The 19,373-nt window shown below is 31.8% G+C and overlaps 1 long non-coding RNA gene across 5 annotated transcripts in view; it reads right to left on the bottom strand.

The window, feature by feature from the left end:
* LOC109499140 overlaps window positions 1–19,373 on the bottom strand; it is a 294,496-nt gene that overhangs the window by 216,539 nt on the left and 58,584 nt on the right. For 3 of the 5 annotated variants that reach the window (XR_006597042.1, XR_006597041.1, XR_006597040.1), the window contains exon 2: window positions 7,764–7,826. This is a non-coding gene — a long non-coding RNA (uncharacterized LOC109499140). Of the gene's footprint in view, window positions 1–1,886; window positions 5,776–7,763; window positions 7,827–19,373 lie in introns of those variants that run through there. The other 2 variants (XR_002156298.3, XR_006597039.1) reach the window with 2 other exon arrangements.

Below are 19,373 nucleotides of genomic sequence, written 5' to 3'. Positions count from 1 at the left end.
TATTCTTACTGCAAGGATCAGATTAAAAGTTTTAAATTAAAAAAAAAAAACAAAAAGCAAACTATGAGATATTGATTAAACTAATGAAATGGTCTGTTGAAAGCACATCATCCATAATTAGCTACATTACTTTAATTTAATTCACTTAGTATTTTCCTATTTATGTTTTTCTATGCTTGTTCAAATAGGACACTTAGGTAAAAACAGTAAAAAGCCTTAGATAGCTATGTAAAAAAGAAACTTGGAATACAGAATTAACTGAGACTTGATTCTTGATTTGTATCCCAATCCATGATAATATTTACTATAGGTGCAAGAGATGATTTTACTGTTAAAAAAGGGAGAGTAATTCTATATTTTCTACTGATTTTGTAAGAGATTAGTCTGTTTGCCACATTTCCTTTGGTAGATTCACCTACCCTCAAAACCCCTAACATCAGACCAACAAGTATTCTTGGGAGAAATTAATCAATAATATCATCACACTTAGGAAAGACTTCTTCTCAAATGTAATTAAAATTGTGATATTTGGGGGTAATTTATCTACTATTTCTGTGTAACAACAGGACACCTGCCTTGCTTCTGCCTACTGTATCCTTTCCAGAGATAAATCTAAATACATTTAATGTATATTTGAGTTAATCTCATTTGACCTCTTTGTTATTTATTTATCTTTACTGTGCACTTTTGTTGAATTTTATCCAGTCTCATCATTTCCTTGGTATTTATGTTTTACTTTACAATTATTTCAGTGCTTAATCTAAAAATCACTAGTTGCATTTTGATGAAAGGCAAATATACATTTCCTAGGAAATGCAAAGACCTTGGAAAAATTCAACTGCATATAGTTCCCTTTTGAATTATATGTTTATTATGTATATTGGGGCGCCTCTATGGTTCAGTTCATTAAGCATCTGACTTTGGTTTATGTCATGATCTTGCAGTTCCTGGGTTCCAGCCCCACATCAGGCCCTGTACTTTCAGCTCAGAGCCTGGAGCCTGCTTCAGATTCTGTGTCTCCCTCTCTCTCTGCCCCTCCTCTGCTCATGCTCGCTCGCTCTCTCTCTCTCTCTCTCTCTCTCTCTCTCTCTCTCTCCCCCTCTCCCTCTCTCCCTCTCTCTTTCTCTCTCTCTGTCTCTCTCTCTCAAAAACAAATAAACATTAGGGGCATCTGGGTGGCTCAGTCAGTTAAGCATCTGACTTTGGCTCAGGTCATGATCTCATGGTTCATGAGTTCAAGCCCTGCATCAGGCTCTGTGCTGACAGCCCAGAACCTGAAGCCTGCCTGATTCTGTCTCCCTTTCTGTCTGCTCCTCTCCCGCTCAGGCTCTGTCTCTCTGTCTCTCAAAAATAAACAAATATTTAAAAAATTAAAAATAATAATATTAAAAAGATTTATGTTTATTATGTATATTTTAATTATTTCTGTATGTTAAATTCACCAGACATTGTTACCCCAATATAGTCAATATTCATCTACATTCACTCAAATATGTAGCTCACTTTGCTCCTAAAGAATTATCTGTATCTGCTTTCTATTTACTTTCCTCCTATACTATCACACTTTACTCCAAACTATCTTACCCTTATTATCAAAAAAAAATGATCAAGGACTCATTAAATAGACCTCTCATATCCAAATTACAACTATTTACTAGCCACCTGAGTTTTTAGCCATCTCATACTTAGAGTTTCTATGCCATAATTGTCTCATCTATGTAGTGAGTATTGAAAAAAAAGTATGTACCTTATTTCTCATTCCAATAAATAAGTTAATATATTTAATGTGCTTAGAACAACACCTGCACATATTAGGTATTATACTTGTGTTATTTTTATCACCACCAATGAAACAGTTCCTTCTAAGGACAATACTAAACAAGATATCTATTTACCAATTTTTATCTTTTGATCAGCATTTTACACTATGGTTGCAGCATCACTTTGGATACACATTTTTAAGCTTTTCTGGCCCATTTTCTCTTCCTCTTAGATTGTTACTTCCATGTTTCTTTTACAGAATTAATGTCTTCTTCCCCAACACTGATTGGATTCCTAAGGATTCTGTCTTCGTCTTTCTTCTCAATATATTGTGAGAAATATATTTGCCTAAGCAATCATATTTATGCCCACATGTTTAATTGCTGGGTATACACAAGCATTTCACTAATTTATAAATATTTCCCAGTTATATTACTTCTATATCAGACATATATATCCAAATGCCTACCTGGCTTCTCTCCTTTGAAATCTCAAAAACATATCAAACATCAAATGTACTCTTTCCACAAAAATAGACTTAAATTTTCCTTCCAGTATCTTCGCAACAACATAATCAACAATCCAGTTATGTGATGGTAACAATTTGATGACATCTTTAACTTACCCTCACTCTCCATACCTAATTGGTCACCAGATGCTCTCAATAGAAACTTCTGATTATACCTAAACCAATTCAGGTTTCTCTGGATCCCTGAATATTTTCTTATCCCAATATAAATCTATATTCTTCATACCAATTTACAGTGATAGCCTCTATATATAATTTATTGTCATTCTGTCCCATCAATCAGAGGCAAAAGTCATTAATTTAAATATCCAAATAACTACTATAACTAATATTTTAAACTATTTTCTACTGCCCTGTTAACAAAGAATAATTTTTAAAAAACTTAATATGCCTTTATATTTTGGTACCTATCTCTGCCTGTCTGTACCTTGCAACAAACACACATCTCATCATCGCAACTATATTACCCATATAATTCCTATAGGGCACCATGTTCTTTCCTATCATAGAGTCCTTGCACATGTTCTGTTCTGTGTGGAAATCTCTTCTTTTGCCAAATTTGAGGCTACTAATACATAAGATTTAAGTTGTTTCACTTCATTAGAAAAGACTTTCCATACATACTTGACTAGACCAAATTCTCCAACTGTAAAATCTCCTGTTACCACATATCTTTCTTCTTGTAACACCAGTCACAATTTGTACATGGCTGATTATTTTCATATTTTTCTGTGTATTTCATGGACATCTGTTTTTCCCATCTTTGGGTCTTTACATCCTAGTATTTAAAAGGTTTATGAGGTTTATTGGATTCTGATTATGTATTTTTAGATCAATTAAGAGGTCTTGATTGAGATTCATCAAGTTATAAGTGAGAGAGAAGACAGGGGTTGAATGTATCACCACAGAGCAGAAAGCAAAGAGTATACTGACAGTCAATAAACTATTGGAAGAAGATGGGTCCACAAAGGATATTTGATAAGCCATGATTGAGAAAAAAAATGTAAAAAGATGGAGTGGTTACATCAATAAAGTAGAAGATATTAAAGAATCAGTGAGTACAATATCCAGTGATCCTGAGAAATCAATAGACATGCAGAACATTTTCAGTGGAATTAACAATGCAAAAATAATTGGCTATCTTTTTAAAAAATAATTGTCCATTTTAACTACAGCATCGTGCAATGCTATTTCACAAATAACACTGAGTTTGATTACTAAGTAGGAAATTATAAGGGAAATATAGACTCCTATTTAAGAATATTATCAGTGAAGAAAGACCATATAAGAGATGAATGAAGAGGAAAATTTTACCATTGTTATTTGAGATGTTCTATTTTTATATTAAATCAAAGAAATATAAAGATGAGGCTGAAGTTAATGGAAGAGGAGTGATTCCGAAAGCCTAGAACATGAGGAAAGAAGAGAAATCACAAGCTAGACACAATTAAGGTACATATGTGTGAATACAAAAACAAAAATAAAACAAAACAAAAACAAAACAAACAAAAATTATAGGATGGTGGAATTGGGTAGTTGAAAATTAAAATGGAATTGTATGTCAAGAAAAGGAACTAATGCAAGTTTTGCTTATCGTTATTGATCTTCTGTAAATTATCAAATTTCCCTACTGAAAATTAAAACAGAACAAGCTGAGAATATGCTCATGATGTTAGGATTGTAAAATTAATTTAAAAAATTGGATTAGCAGATGAGGATCTTTGGAAGAAGTTAAAGGGAGGCAAGGTCATCACTGACTACTGAGGAGCACTCAAAAGAAGTAAGAATATATCAATTCATAATGTCACATCTATATATGCATATCATCTGTATCTTTATACATATACATTTTCCATTTGGTTGTCTATTTGTGAATTTATTTAGTTATACATTTACTTACTACTGATTTATGCTTATTTGTAGTTATACTAAGGATAGTGTTTATAAGAACTGAAGGCCATATTTTACTTGATCCAAAGCTGAAGTGTCTTATGGTGGAGAAAATAAGTCTATAATAGTAAGAAGAAAGAGGATAATGGAAGGTGAGTGCAATAAAAGGTAATGAAAGTGGCGGAATCGTCAATTTGTTGTGTGTGTAGGCCATGGCTTCCCCTCCTCCTTGACAGCTTAGATTCTTCTTTTTCTCCAGGGTGCTCTTTTATTCACCTCTGTCACATTTCTCTGTCTTCATTATACCACTCCCACTGAAAGCCTAAGAGGACAAGAAAAAGAGGGAAAAAACAGAAAGAAAAGAGAGAAGAAAGAAAAAGAGGAAGGATTAAGAGACGAATAACCTATTTTGAGGAAATATACAAATATTCAAGATCAGAAGTTCTTATATATTGAAGGTTTAACATGTTAAGTAGTTAAAAGTGAAGTCCTGAATTCAAGTGCAACTGTGATGATATAACCCCGTACTGAGAAAATACAGGAATAATAAGGATTAAAACACTGAATGAATGTAGTTAGAAAACTAGTCAAAGTGTTATAGTAAAGTAATAGAAGTGATATTTTGCAGTCATCTAAAATCATAAAATGTGTTAAGTACTGTAGCACATTCTGGAGCTACATCTCTGAAAAATATACAATTTTCTTACTTTTTTACATTTCCTATTTCTTTAAAATGGTATATAATCTGCAAGAGAAATTATTCAAGAATATTCATACTGAAATATTTGGAAGCATTTTGATGATTTGGGAAAATAAAAGAGATTATTGAGAATGATAGTCTCTGAAAACTATTGCCTAATACAGATTTTCATGGGTAGACAGGAAGTAAAAAAGGAAAGATAAATTAAGAAAATAAGGGAAGGAGAAAGAGAAAGAAAAAATGTAAATCTAAGAAAAATAACAAATGATCACAGTTGAAATATGCAAAAAGTTTTATATTCAGTTACTTAGAAATGAGACACACTGATGTATATATTGTATATGCCACCTGTTAATAAATATTTAATGTCCAATGTGAGCTAGCTGGGGATTGCTAGTGGAGGTGTCTACCTAAAGCGAAGGGTAATAATGAATGCAAGGTAGATAGTCTTTGGAAGGAAGAGATTAAGAGCACAACACACATTTCTCCTGTCATTTGCAACTCCATGTTTAACTCTTCATATCATTTTAAATGTCCATTCAAATGTATTCACTTGACCAGCTGTTTTAAGTTTAAAACTGGGATTCTGTTAATTCCACCTGTGGAATCCTCCACATCCACTGTTAACACTTAGCTACTCTTCTGCAGCAGTTAACTCTCTGATTATGAACATGACTACTGAAGAGACATAATATTCAAAAGCCTGTCTTTTATCATGGTGATAAAGGATTGTGCAATATTATTTTCTTGAAAAAAATCGTTGATTAAACTAACCTTTATTTTAAAATCTCAATGGTCTGGTTGTTTGGTATCTTGTTTTGTTTTGTTTTCATAGGTTTGCTTTTTTTTTTGCTGTTATTTAGGGGAGTGGAGTTTCGTTAGTTGGCGAGTTTTCCTTACAGAGACAAAAAAAAAAAAAGCATGAGCTTAAAAAAATCACTTAAAATCTTGGCATTTTAAATTCTAAAAATGAGTGTGTAGTGGAGAAATGTTCTCTAAAATGTTCAACAGGAAAGCTTCAGAAGTAAATATTGTTCATTTCATTAAATTAATTTTGTCACAATTTAATCGTATATTTTATTACTATAGAGCATTTATAAGTCTTCCAAATATACCTTTAATTGTGTCATATTTCCATATATAGAAAACACCAAATGTCACAGCTATGTGGGGAAACCTTTGTCATATCAGGTAACTTGACTTTAATAAAACTCAAGAAATATAAGAGTAAGAAAAGAACTATGAAATATAAAATACAATAACTAATCATTGCCCATAGATGACAAAGACAGACACACAGATCATGTTAAAACTAAAATAAAAAGCTCTTGCTGCTCACGAACTTGAGGGCAACAGTTTACCACAGGCAGCATATGTATATTTGTTAAGTCATATATCAGCAAAGCTCGGTAAGCAGTATGTGATATGTGCAGTTTTCTATGTAGATGCAAAGGATGTGATGTACATCACCATTTAATTGTGATGGTTTATAAAGCAGTTGAGCTACCAAGTTATGCCACTCCTACTTAAAATAATATAAAATAATTGGCTTAGTTTAGTGGCATTTCAAAGTATTATACTGTGTTCACATTATGGTGTCTTAATGAATAGAATACTGATAATCAGGAAAATGATATGCCCCTTTACTCAAATTGATAGGCAATAATTCATGACGAATCACGAAAAATGAAGTTGCAAGTCATATTTTATAGTAATTAAAATAATCTATATTGACATGAGAGGAAACTGCCATACTAGTCATATGCTTAATACTTACAAGTACAATTTTTTTTCTGTAAGCCTTTAATAAAAAATAAGGAACAAATATATATGGAATATTTTCTGAGATAAAGAAATCAACGGATATAAAACAGGCATGCCCTCAAAAACATTTCTCTCTAATTATGTAGTCAAGATATACACTAATGTTATCTTTAAGAAATATAGGATTCTTGGGAAAGGTGGAAGAAATATCACAGGACAATGTGGATAGAGTTTATCATTAATAATTTGTAATGATCTTTTTTTATGTAACCTTTAAATGACATGAGATATAAACACTGGTAGAGATGTATTGGGAAGGTTTAACAGAACAAGTGGGATTTGTTTGCAAGCTCTTAAAACAGGAAATGCTTTGTGAGTTGGAAGAAGTGTTTAAATATGTGAGAAATACTGAGGAAAAAGCTCAAAGGTACAAAAGTTCACATTGTAGTCCAAGTTGTTAAATAAATCAACTGCTTCGTGTTTAAAGAAGCAGTGTGTAATGGAACCGGATATTCAGTTTATGGCTTTCCTTTGTGAAGCCCCAGGAAATGTAGTCTAGGAAATGTTAATCATTTTCTAGACTTCACATACATCTTCACATACATCTAGACATCACATACGTCAAATATAAATATATATATTTGATCCTACAGTGTCACAAAATTCAGCTATGGCAGCACTGCATTCCTTTTCCTGAAGTATCCTGTTCAATATAATATGCTGTAAAAGATAATAAAACCCAACTATACATTAATTTATTCATTAATTTGATATTTACGAGCTGTCATTTTGATAGATACTGTAAGTATACAAATATTGTGACTCAATAAATTAGAAGCATTTTCGTGTTAGAGTGGGAACGCAAGGGAACAGTATAACAACTCTGAATCAATAAAGGTCTCAGAGATGTGCTCCCCCATGATCAGTCTTGAAAGCATATATTACCACACAAGGGATATTGACAAGAATACATTCACAGCATTGGTCAGTGACTGAAAATAGAAAGAAGATTACAGGATGTCCTCAAAGTTAACTGTACTACTTTGAGATTCAGAGAAATTCGGTGTCATTGAGTAAAGGGAGTTTTAAGGTAAGAGAATTAGTTCTAAAAATAATTACCTTTCACTTATGTCTTCTTGTAATGATAATGAAACAAAGAGATATGAAATTCTTTATTCAGACCTGAAAAAATGAATGATATATATGTATGTTGTCAAATAATGTTGTCTGTACTTTACATTGAAAATATGTTTAGATTAGCATAAATATATGCAAATATAACAGCCATCTACTTAATAGCTTAGTTAGCTTATATGTTGAGGTTTGGGCAAATAAAAAGATCTAACCTTGAAAAATAATTTTAGAACTAATTTGGATATAGACAAAAATCAGTAAGAGGCAGGTCAAAATGTGGACTTTATTTTCTGATAAACCTGATTACAAAAATTGTCTTCATCCTTTCATATATTTAGTTACCTTATTTTTAAAGCAGACATAGATTTACCCACTCTGAAACATACAAAACTACAACACTGCTGATAGATTCTACAGGAGCAAGCAAGCCCCTTCAAATATGGCCACAAACCCACCAAAGGCAAACAACCTAAAAGAAGACTGAAGAAGTATTGTGATATAGCTACCTAATTCCTTACCCCAAATCCACTCGTATAATTCATTCCTGTGCCACTAGGGAGAAAGGTGTGAGAGGGTAGGACATGAGGTCAGTGGGGTAAATCTAGTGGACGTTCCTCCAGATGAGAATATAAGTATGGAACTATCGTCTTCTTTCACATTATAAAAGTAAAATTTAAAAAGAACAGTAATGGGCACCTGGATGGATCAGTCAGTTAAGCATCCGACTCTTGATTTTGGCTCAGGACATAATCTCAGTCATGAGATCGAGCCCCACATCCAGCTTTGCCTCTGAACTGAGTGTGTAGCCTGCTTAAGAGTCTCTGCCTGCCCCTCCCCCGCTTGTACACACACACTCTCTCAAAAAAAAAATTAAAAAATTAAATAAAAGAACAGTAAAAATAAAAGCAGAATGTAAGACAATTAATTATTTGCAACTGGGCCTTTGTGCATGCTATTGCTTCTCTCTGAGATTCTATGACCTTGTCTCTTTCCAGTTGACAGACAAACATCATTTACTAAGGGAAGATTTCCTAGACAACCGCCACCCTCATCCTGCATACATACGCACTTAGAACTTAGTTTGGGTATCACTTTCTCCCTTTTGTACATCATAAACATTTGATTGAATAAATGTCCCCGCTGGCATTTACATGTACAATAGTGTTTTATTTTTATGTTTAGTTATTTATTTTTCGAGGGGGAGGGCAAGTCAGGGAAGGGCAAAGAGACTGGGAGAGAAAAATCCCAAGTAGGCTGTGTGCTGGCAGAGCTGCCACGAACCGCGAGATCATGACCTGAGCTGAAGCCAAGAGTCTGACGCTTAACGAAGTCTTGAGCCACCAAGGTGCCCCTACTACGCACATAGTGTGTTGTTTTTTTTTTTTAATTTTTTTTTCAACGTTTATTTATTTTTGGGACAGAGAGAGACAGAGCATGAACGGGGGAGGGGCAGAGAGAGAGGGAGACACATAATCGGAAACAGGCTCCAGGCTCCGAGCCATCAGCCCAGAGCCTGACGCGGGGCTCGAACTCACGGACCGTGAGATCGTGACCTGGCTGAAGTCGGACGCTCAACCGACTGCGCCACCCAGGCGCCCCAGTGTGTTTTTTTTTTAATCAGTGCAATTCTAAGCTGCAGGAAAGAAGAAACTGAGACTTTTGCTCCAAACCCATTCAATTACCAACACTAATAGATTGCCTGACAAAGAGAAATTCTAAAGTAAAAAAATTGTAAAGACATGTTAATGAAACATTCAATAATACAATTTTAAAATTCATTTCCACAAGTTAGGACAACATAAATAATTGCAAACTATATTTTTATGTCAAAATTGGCCTTTGAAGTATTACCAACCATTCACAATGACAGAAAAAATAAACAGCCTTATGATGAAGAAACATGGATGAACCTAAGGCATAATGATGAGTGAAAGAAGTCGGATGCAAAAGGATACCTACTATTTCTGTTTATATGAAGTTCAAGTGGAATGCAAAATTAATCTATGGTGATTTTGGACAAAATACAGATTACAGTGGAAGTAACTGCTGAGAGGAGGCTTGAGGAAATCTGTGATGCTGAAAAGTTATTTACCTTAGGTTATACATATGTAAAACTTCAACAAGCTGTACATCTAAAATTTGGATACATGTTGCCTATAAGTTATAACACAATTTTTAAGTTAACTTTAAAGAATGAAAGATTACCTTGGATAAACTTGGATATTTTCAATTCCATATGAATTTAAAATCAACTTTTCAGTTTACACAAAACCATCAATTTATAACAGTACTATATTGAATCAAGGAATGATATTTAGGCAGAATTGACATATTTTACAATATTGCACAGAATCAACATTTAAAAATGTATAATAATTAGTCTTCTAAGCAATGCACTTGATGCCTTCCTTTAAATTTTCTTCAATTTGACTAATAAGTCTATAATTTTCTGTCTCGAAATCTTGCATATATTATGTTACTTATATACTTTTTTGTTTTCAAAGCTATTGTGACACTTTTCCTAAAACTATGTTGTAATTGCTTATAGTTATTGGGTATCAGTAAATTTATTTTCATATTGAACCTGTGCATTATAAATGTACACTAATGTACTAAATGTACAATGTTACACTATTGGATTATCTAGATAGAAAATTACACCATTTATAAACAAAAATAGTTTATTTCTTAAACTTTTAATTTCCTTTTATCTTATTTTATTGTCAATGTACTTCAACCCAGTGTTATACTGATGCAGTGATAATGGAAATGCTTTTATTTCCCATTTCAGTGGAAAATACTGAAATTATATATGCTGGAGGGGCGCATGGGTGGCTCAGCCAGTTTAGGGTCCAACTTCTCATTTCCATTCAGGTCATGATCCCAGGGTAGTGGGACCCAGTCCCACGTTGGGCTCCACACTGTGTGTAGAGCCTGCTTAAGGTTCTCTCTCTCCCTCTGCCCCTCTCCGCTGCTTGCATTCACTCTCTCTCTCTCTCAAATAAAAAATAGAAATAAATAAAAATAAAAATCATATATACATATATGTATATATGCATATACATATTAGACTGTTATTAGCTGAAAATAAACTTAGAATTGTTAAGTCTTCTACATAGAGTGATTCTTTTATCATTATGAAACATCCCTTTTTATCTGTCATAATGTTTCTTGCTTTAAAATCTACTGTTCCCTTGTGGGAAAAAAGTTATAGCAGATCTCTTTAGCTAGTGTATATATGCTATATACTTTGTCCTTTTACTTACTTTGTAATGATACTTTATGTCATTATTTTTAATTTGTACCTTCTTTTAAGGTAATATGCATTTTTTTTTTACTGACTCTTGTCAGTCTCAACCATTGATTTCTTAATGGAAATATTTGTTTTTTTGTTTCTTACAATACAATGTAATTGTTGATGCATTTGGATTTATAAGTCATTTTGCCATCTACGTTCTAGTTGTTTTATTTATTCATTTGCCTCTCCTTTTTGGTCAGCTATTAAATTAATGTTTGTAATATTATATATATAATAAATATATTATATATATATATATATATATATATATATCAACTAGCTAATCCTATACTATTTTATTATTATTTTAATGATTACCCTAGAGATTTCTACATACATCCTTGTCATATTGTAACTAAAATTATTATTTTACCACCTACTGGTCAATGTGAGAAATTGAAAGGTTACCTCTTATTTATTTCTCTCTCTTTTCTGATAATGGTGCTTTGTCTTATTCCTATGTATATTTAAATTTCTCAAGATAGTATGGCTATCAGTGTAGACTCTCTATATTAATTTAATACATATATTTAACCTTTGTATCTCTATTCATTCTTCTTGCATCAATATGGAATAATTTTCCTCTGACCTAAAAAATTGTTTTTTATGTTTTCCATTGTAATGTTACACTAGTGACACATGTCCTTAGTTGGTTTTTCTAAAATTGTATTTATTTTCTCTCTTATTTAAAGAAAAATTTTGCTGGGTTTAGAGTCCCATGTTGGCATTATTCTTTTTCTCAGCATATTGATGACATAATTTGATAGCTTTCTATTATTTATGCCTTATTTTATTTTTACTGGTAAGTCAACTACCATTCTTACATTGTTCTTTGCTTTCTAGCTACTTTTAAATTTTTGTTTATTTTATATCATCAGTTTTCATATAATACGCCAGATGTATTTCTTTTTAAATTTTCAGCACTTTGTAAAACTTCCAAAAGCTGAATATAAAGCCTTTTTTCAATTTTGGAAATTTTTCAATTTTTTTCAATTTTTCAAATTTTGGAAAATTTTCACAATTATTCCTTTAAATATTTTTCGTATCTATTATCCTGTATCCTTTGCAGACTCTTTATGAACCCTTCTATTGCTGTTTAAATTCTTATAATAATCATTTATTTTAAAGCATAAATCTTATTCATCAATCACTTCTGTATTTCATTCTACTGACTTATTTGAATTGTTACTGTTTTATCTTTCTGAAAATCTCATTATTTCTTATTGAATGCTGGGTTATTTTTGTTTCCAAAGAAAAAACTCAGGAACAATTTATGGTTCTGCTGAGGTTATCTTCCAGAAAGAAGTTAATATTGCCTTTGGAAGCAAGTTTAATTATGGTTGATCATCTTAAACTAGTTAGTTTAAACCATCTTAAACCAGCTCTCATTAGGGCTTAGTTTTGCTGTAGATAAGGTCATGTCTATTTCTCATTCATGCTTACTGCTATGTAAGTTTTAGAAGGGCCCCAAAGAAGAGACATGGTATGTTTAACCAGGCCCCTCTTAATTGACAGTTCTAAACTCCAATTTCACTGCTGCCCTACATAACTCAGGATAGTTCAACTTAACTTACAAGGTTCTCATTAACGTCTTTCTTCTCATACTCCTACAATTCAGCTGTAGTTTTTTGGGTTAGCCATTTACTCAAGAGGAAAATTAATGCCAAAAATGTGTTTAATCTCTCTGAGTTTCTAACTCTCTGGGATCTTGATCAATAGTCCAAGGCTTTGGTAACCTTGAAGAACATTTGTTTCATACAATCTAGTCTACCATAGCTGAAAGTGGAATTCTTTATAATGATAAAAGAAAAAAAAATACTCTTTCTGAAATTGTCTGAATATAGCAGAGCTGAATAGTTAAATATATAACATATTAAATATCACAAGCTAATCCATTTTCTTACTTGCAGATCAAAAAAAAGGTCTAACAGTAGATCCATATGTATGATGTAGGAAAAATACAACATAGTAACAATAACAATAAAACATGCAACATAATATAGTCATGCCTCTGGATCTTTAAACTTTATTATTGCCTAGATCTGGACGTGTGTCCCTTTCAACACTTGGTATCATGGGCTGCATATTTCTGAGATTATCATCTATAAATATCATCATGTTTTGTGTTTCCTGTAGTATCACCTTTTAGAAAGTTAACTCTTTTATGTATGTTCCCAAAGTACTTCTTTATTTGTTTTCTTGCTGTTGACATTTCAAGTGTTTATTTAAATTCTAGTTAACGTATAGGGTAATATTTGTTTCAGGTATAGAATTTAGTGATTCATTATTTACATCCCAACAAGTGCCTTCCTTAATGCCCATCACCCATTTAGCCCATCCTTGCCCACTTCCCCTCCAACAATCCTTAGTTTGTTCTCTATGGTTAAGAGTCTCTTATGGCTTGCCTCCCTATCTCTTTTTCTTTTTTTTCCCTTCCTCTATCTTCATTTGTTTTGTTTCTTAGATACCACATATGAGTGAAATCATATGGCATTTGTCCTTCTCTGACTGACTTATTTCACTTAGCATAATACACTCTAGCTACATCCACTTGCAAATGGCAATATTTCATTCTTTTTGATGACAGAGTAATATTCCATCACACACACACACCTCATCTTCTTTATCCATTCATTGGTCGATGGAAATTTGGCCTCTACCAATAATATGGCTATTGTTGATAGTGATGCTATAAACGTTGGCATACATGCATCCCTTCAAACCACTATTTCTGTGTCCTTTGGGTAAATATCTAGTAATGCAATTGTTTGGTCATAGGATAATTCTATTTTTTAACTTTCTGAGGAACCACCATACTGTTTTACAAAGTACTTGTTAACACATGCATCCACTAATGCATTCATCCCATTGATCAGAATTTTTTCACTGCCATCCTTATGTTTTTTGTTTGTTTTGTTTTGTTTTCCTGCTAGATGATGAATTCCTCTAAAATAGGAATTATCCATCAGAATAGCAGAGACATCTATCACAGTGAAAAATCAGGCACTCAGTATAATTACTGATTCTTAAAACAGGATCCACAAGACACCAGTAAAAAAAAAAAAAAAAAAAAAAAAAAAGCTCATAAGTAAAATATCAGACCAGGATTTAAAAAAACAATGATTAATATGCTAAGAACTCTAATGTAAAAAGTACACAATTTGGAAAAACAGATACTTATGTATGGAGAGAGACGAAAATTCTAATAAAAGAATCCAAAAGAAATGCTAGAAATTGAAAACAATATAACAGAAAGAAAGAATGCTTGTTGCAAAAAAAAAAAAAAAAGGATCTTCAATAAAAACATTTATCTTGAATGGGGAAAAAAAAATTCCATAGAGAGTGAGCCCATGATCTTGGATGAAAAACAAACAAAAAATTACACTTTATTTTCACTAATGTCTAAGTGAAATTTAGTATTTTATTTAGCTATACATATAGGTAAGAAATGATATTAGTATTAGCAGTATCTGTGATTCTGTTACCACTAAACACCCAAGATAGTTTCATAGCAAATTATGGGGTTTATTTCAAGAAATTTTGAAATATGATTTAATGTCCCTGCTTTGCAATGATGGTAATTATTAATAAGTCACGAGATCATTTTATTTACTATTTTAATGGAGAATGATAGACAGACAGACCAAGTGATCAATAGGTCAGTAGATAGAGAGATAGATGACTATTTCAATACAATGTTTGTAATTACATCTACTTTAGATATTTAAAAATATTATTCTGAGAAGATGGTCCATAGACTTCCCAAGAATAAAGAGTTCATGACAAAGATGTGTAAGTACCCCTGGAAAACATGTTTTTTGAAGAAAGAATATCAAAAATGCTCTATCGGTGTTAGACAATTTGTTTTCATTTATATTAAAAATTAAATATTTTTCACAGGATATAAATTCTGTTTTAGTATAGCTTGCTTATTTAAAAAAATAAAAATTAACTTTAGCATTCCACTACTTATTTGGCGCTTTGAAAACAAAATTTAGGCCATGGTATTCACTTTCTCATGGATGATATGATTACACATTCAAAATGACAACTTTAAGCAGAGAAAGTCCCAGAAAATTCCATGTGTTAATTTATTTATTTTTTGGCTTGCCTAATTTCCAAGACAGATTAACCCAATAGTGAAAGCTCTTATCTCTTAAACTATTCTATTTTTAAAAATGAAAAAGAAAAGTGGAAGTCATATACTGGGCAGTTCTGTCTCTCTCCCTCTCCACCTTCTCCCCCACCCAATAAAAAAATACAAAAATGTTGGTTAAACATTCCTCAGATCTTATGGCCTTAATTCAAGAAGGTATTTAACTGCACTAACACTAAATAAGAAATTTTATCCAATTAAACTGTGAACTGAAAAAAAAATAATAATAAAATAATGATGAATATTTTCTTAAAACATTTGTTTTCCAATTGGATCATAACCATGCAAATCCAAAAACCTACATAAAAATAGAAATATTTACCTGTAAAGTTAAAATTTTTCTTATTCGTTATTCATTTGATAAAAACATAAATACAACCTAGTTCAACCCAGTAATTATAAAAATTTCAAGATTCACATCAAATGTGAATAAAATGGTGACTTAAAAATGATACCAAGTTACACATATTTTAATCAGACCACAATTCAGTGTATTCAAATTAAATCACACAGAACGTGTAATCTAAAAATGGCCAAGAAAAAAATAAAACTTACTTCAGAAAACAATTTTCTTTCAACTTTAGACTATCAAAATAAAAAAAAGGAAAAGAAGAAAGAAAAGATAGAAAGAGGAGGAAGGAAGGGAGACAAAAGCAAAAGCAAAAATCAAGTGCTGAATGAAAAAAATATATTAGTATTTTCTTAACTATTTACAGGAATTGCAACTTTACTATCTTGAAATTAACTGGTCAAGGCCTGTATTTGTCAAGTCCTTTACAGTAAGACATACTTTACTGCAGAACAGAGCATTTTTCTAGAATCAATTTTCATTTATTAGTGGGTTAATAAGGAGCTTATTGTTAGTATTTTCTCTTCCATAGAGGTATTCTTAAGAACTAAGACATTATGAAGAACTAAGACATAATGATCCTAACACTTGCTTTAAATGATGATGAAGCTAACTTTATTAAGACCAAAAAAAAAAAAAAAAGGAATCAGATTCACGTGTAGAAAATATTTCTCAAAGATATTAGAAGTCCAATGCATACTATGCATATATGTGAAGCCAAAGGCTGAATTGTTGCATGTGAAGTTCCTTTTTTCTATTATAATATCTTATCTACAAATTGGATATGGTCATGTGTCACATAAATTCTGAATAAGAAGCTAGAATGTCAATTTTATCAAAGTTCCATCTGATTACAATGCAGAATAGCTTTAAGCAGAGGCCTTTGGGGGCCCTGCTTCCACTAATAGAGATATGGATAAATTATAAGCTTGCTTGCTGCAGAACCCATAACTTATACAGTAGTCTCTTTTGTAACAGAAGCACTAGAATAGAAATGAGATTTCACAACAATTTTTTTAGTATATCAAGGTTATTACATTGTGTGATTAAACTCATGTAAAATTAGCAATCAAATACATTTGTTAATTAATTGTCAACGTTAAAAGATCCCCAACCCTCTCACAGACAAGACTGCCCATGCAACATAATAACTAATCACAAACGCCCAAATACATTGTTACTGTTTTACCCCAGAAGTGGAAGTCTTTAGGGGCTGAACTAGGAACCTGGGGAGGGTTTAGCTTCCCAAAGAAAAAAGAGGAAAAATACCCAATAAAGACAGTTTGTGTCTTTCTGATCTATTCTGGCCAGAAATGTGAATGTAAGGCCTAAGGGATAAAGGAGACTCCAATAACATGAGAATAAAGTTGTATGCTAATGACTAAAGGGCCTAGTTCTTTGACAACAACATTGACTTGGAATACCAAGTTTAAACTCTTAGCCTTTAACATCTTTTCACTTATTATAAATAAACCCCTCATCTGTTTCTTAAATTTTTTTAATGTTTATTTATTTTTGAGAGTGGGGAGAGACAGAGAGAGGGAGACACAAAATCCAAAGTAGACTCCAGGCTGGCAGCTGGCAGCACAGAGCCAGGCACAGGGTTCAAATTCACAAAATATGAGATCATGACGTGAGCTGAAATCAGACACTTAACCAACTAAGCCACACAGGGCCCCCCTCCACCAATATCTGCTTTTAATTATCCTTAGTGGATTAGATTTCTAACATATAATTTAAAGATTCACTTATTAGTCTATCATGTAATAGATTTCATAAACCATAGAAATTCTGAATTCCATAATCATGTATATTAAAGTACCTCAAATATCAAATAATTAGATTTATTGTAATGATGCTATACTTAAGTCCAAATTATATAAAATAATAATGATGTTAATAAAGACTTTATAATTAAATATACATACACATATGTAACATAACACTGCTTGCCATTTTAAGTACCAGCAGTACCCATTAAAATAGCAACTTGTATACATAAAAACATTTCAAATTCATATACAATGCCATTTCCTCCTTTGAATTATGTTTATATCCTCATTATCATTACATACACTTTATTATTTTATAACTTATGTTATAAATATTAGAAATTCTAGGACAAATTTTCTTGCTTTAAAGTATCCATTTAAATAAAAATAGTTCTGTACATTTGCTTAGCATTCTCAAATGTTTTAAAAAATTCTATTCAATGCATGATATTTCATGAAATTTTCAGTTAATTTAAAAATTGACCAGTATTTACAGATGAATACTATTTTTCATTTTGCTCCTAGACACATTAATCAACCAGCAGGCATGTTGGGATCAATCAATTGCATCAGTTGTGTTCATTCATCTTTGTCCTGCCATTCATTCCATGGCAGCAAGGAGCACACTGTGTAATTGAATTTGGTTGAAATCTAATATAAGGGCAAACTGTGACACAGTAGCAATAATCAGTTTGATTCAAAAATTTTAGCAGTAATTTTTGTTTTCTGTGTTCAGCAAAAGGAGTATGATATTTTATTCTGTATACTATCATAAGTGAGAGCTCTGGGGAAAAGGCACGCAGCAAGCTTTAGGACACATCAAGTGATCATAGATTCTCAGCTGAAAAATTAGAGATGGTTAGAGGAAGGAGAGTACTAAATACAATAAAATGTGTATAGAAAACAAGGGAATAAAGCAAAGGCTTTGAGGATTTCTCAAGATATGTAAGAAAGTTTATGTCTTAAAATTTTCTTGTTAACTATACTGGAATTAAAAATATTTTTTCCATAAATACAGTCATGAATTTAGAGAAAGTTATGTGATACAATAAAGTTCCTTGTTTTAGAGATTTGGAGCTTCTGAAAATTATATCTATACTATATATCTATAAGGCTAAGGCTACATCCCTATTTATACATAATTGCATTTAAACCAAAGCTTTCTTTAGCTCTTTTTTTAAAGTTAATTTTGAAATGTGATCAAAACTAGCCTATGTGAATGAGAATAATCATCTGGAATTATTTGGTTTTATATTTTAAGAAAGTAACAAGTTTTCTCCATTCCATTCTAGTCTAGAATTAAAGTAAATATTTGGAGAGATTTGAGTCTACATATTCTACCTATTTACTCTATAAATTTTCCATCATACATTCTGGGTTATATTGAAATTTTCATTATTAATTTTTAAATGCCATTTCCTATATCATTATGATTTTCCCTTAACTAGGTAATTGAAAAAGTTTTTATCACAAAATGATAAAGACTAAATTCAGAGACAAAAGATACTCAGACAAGTTTTTCCTATGGATGGTTTCAATGGAAAATGCTCATTTTTTTTCAGTTTATTTTTTATTTTATTTATTTTTTGTTTCAAGTTTTCATTGAAATTCTAGTTATTTAGCATATAGGGTGATATTGGTTTAGGAGAATTTAGTGATTCATCACTTACATATAACAGCCAGTACTCATCACAAGTACCTTCCTTCATATCCATCACCCATTTAACCCATCCACCTGCTAACCTGCTCTCCAGAAATCCTCAGTTTTTTCTCTAATTAAAAGTCTCTCTGAGTTTGCCTCCCTCTTTTTTTCCTTTTCCTCTATGTTCATCTATTTTGTTTCTAAATTCCACATGAGTGAAATCATATGGTATTTGCTTTTTCTCTGACTTATTTTGCTTAGCATAATACATTGTAGCTCCACCAATGTCATTGCAAATGGCAAAATTACATTCTTTTTTATGGCTAATATTCCAGTGTGTGTGTGTGTGTGTGTGTGTGTGTGTGTGTGTGTGCGTGT

The sequence above is a fragment of the Felis catus genome, chromosome B1 (genome assembly GCF_018350175.1).
Source record: "Felis catus isolate Fca126 chromosome B1, F.catus_Fca126_mat1.0, whole genome shotgun sequence".
Taxonomy (NCBI): Eukaryota; Metazoa; Chordata; class Mammalia; order Carnivora; family Felidae; genus Felis; species Felis catus.
This window is presented reverse-complemented; position numbering and strand designations above follow the sequence as displayed.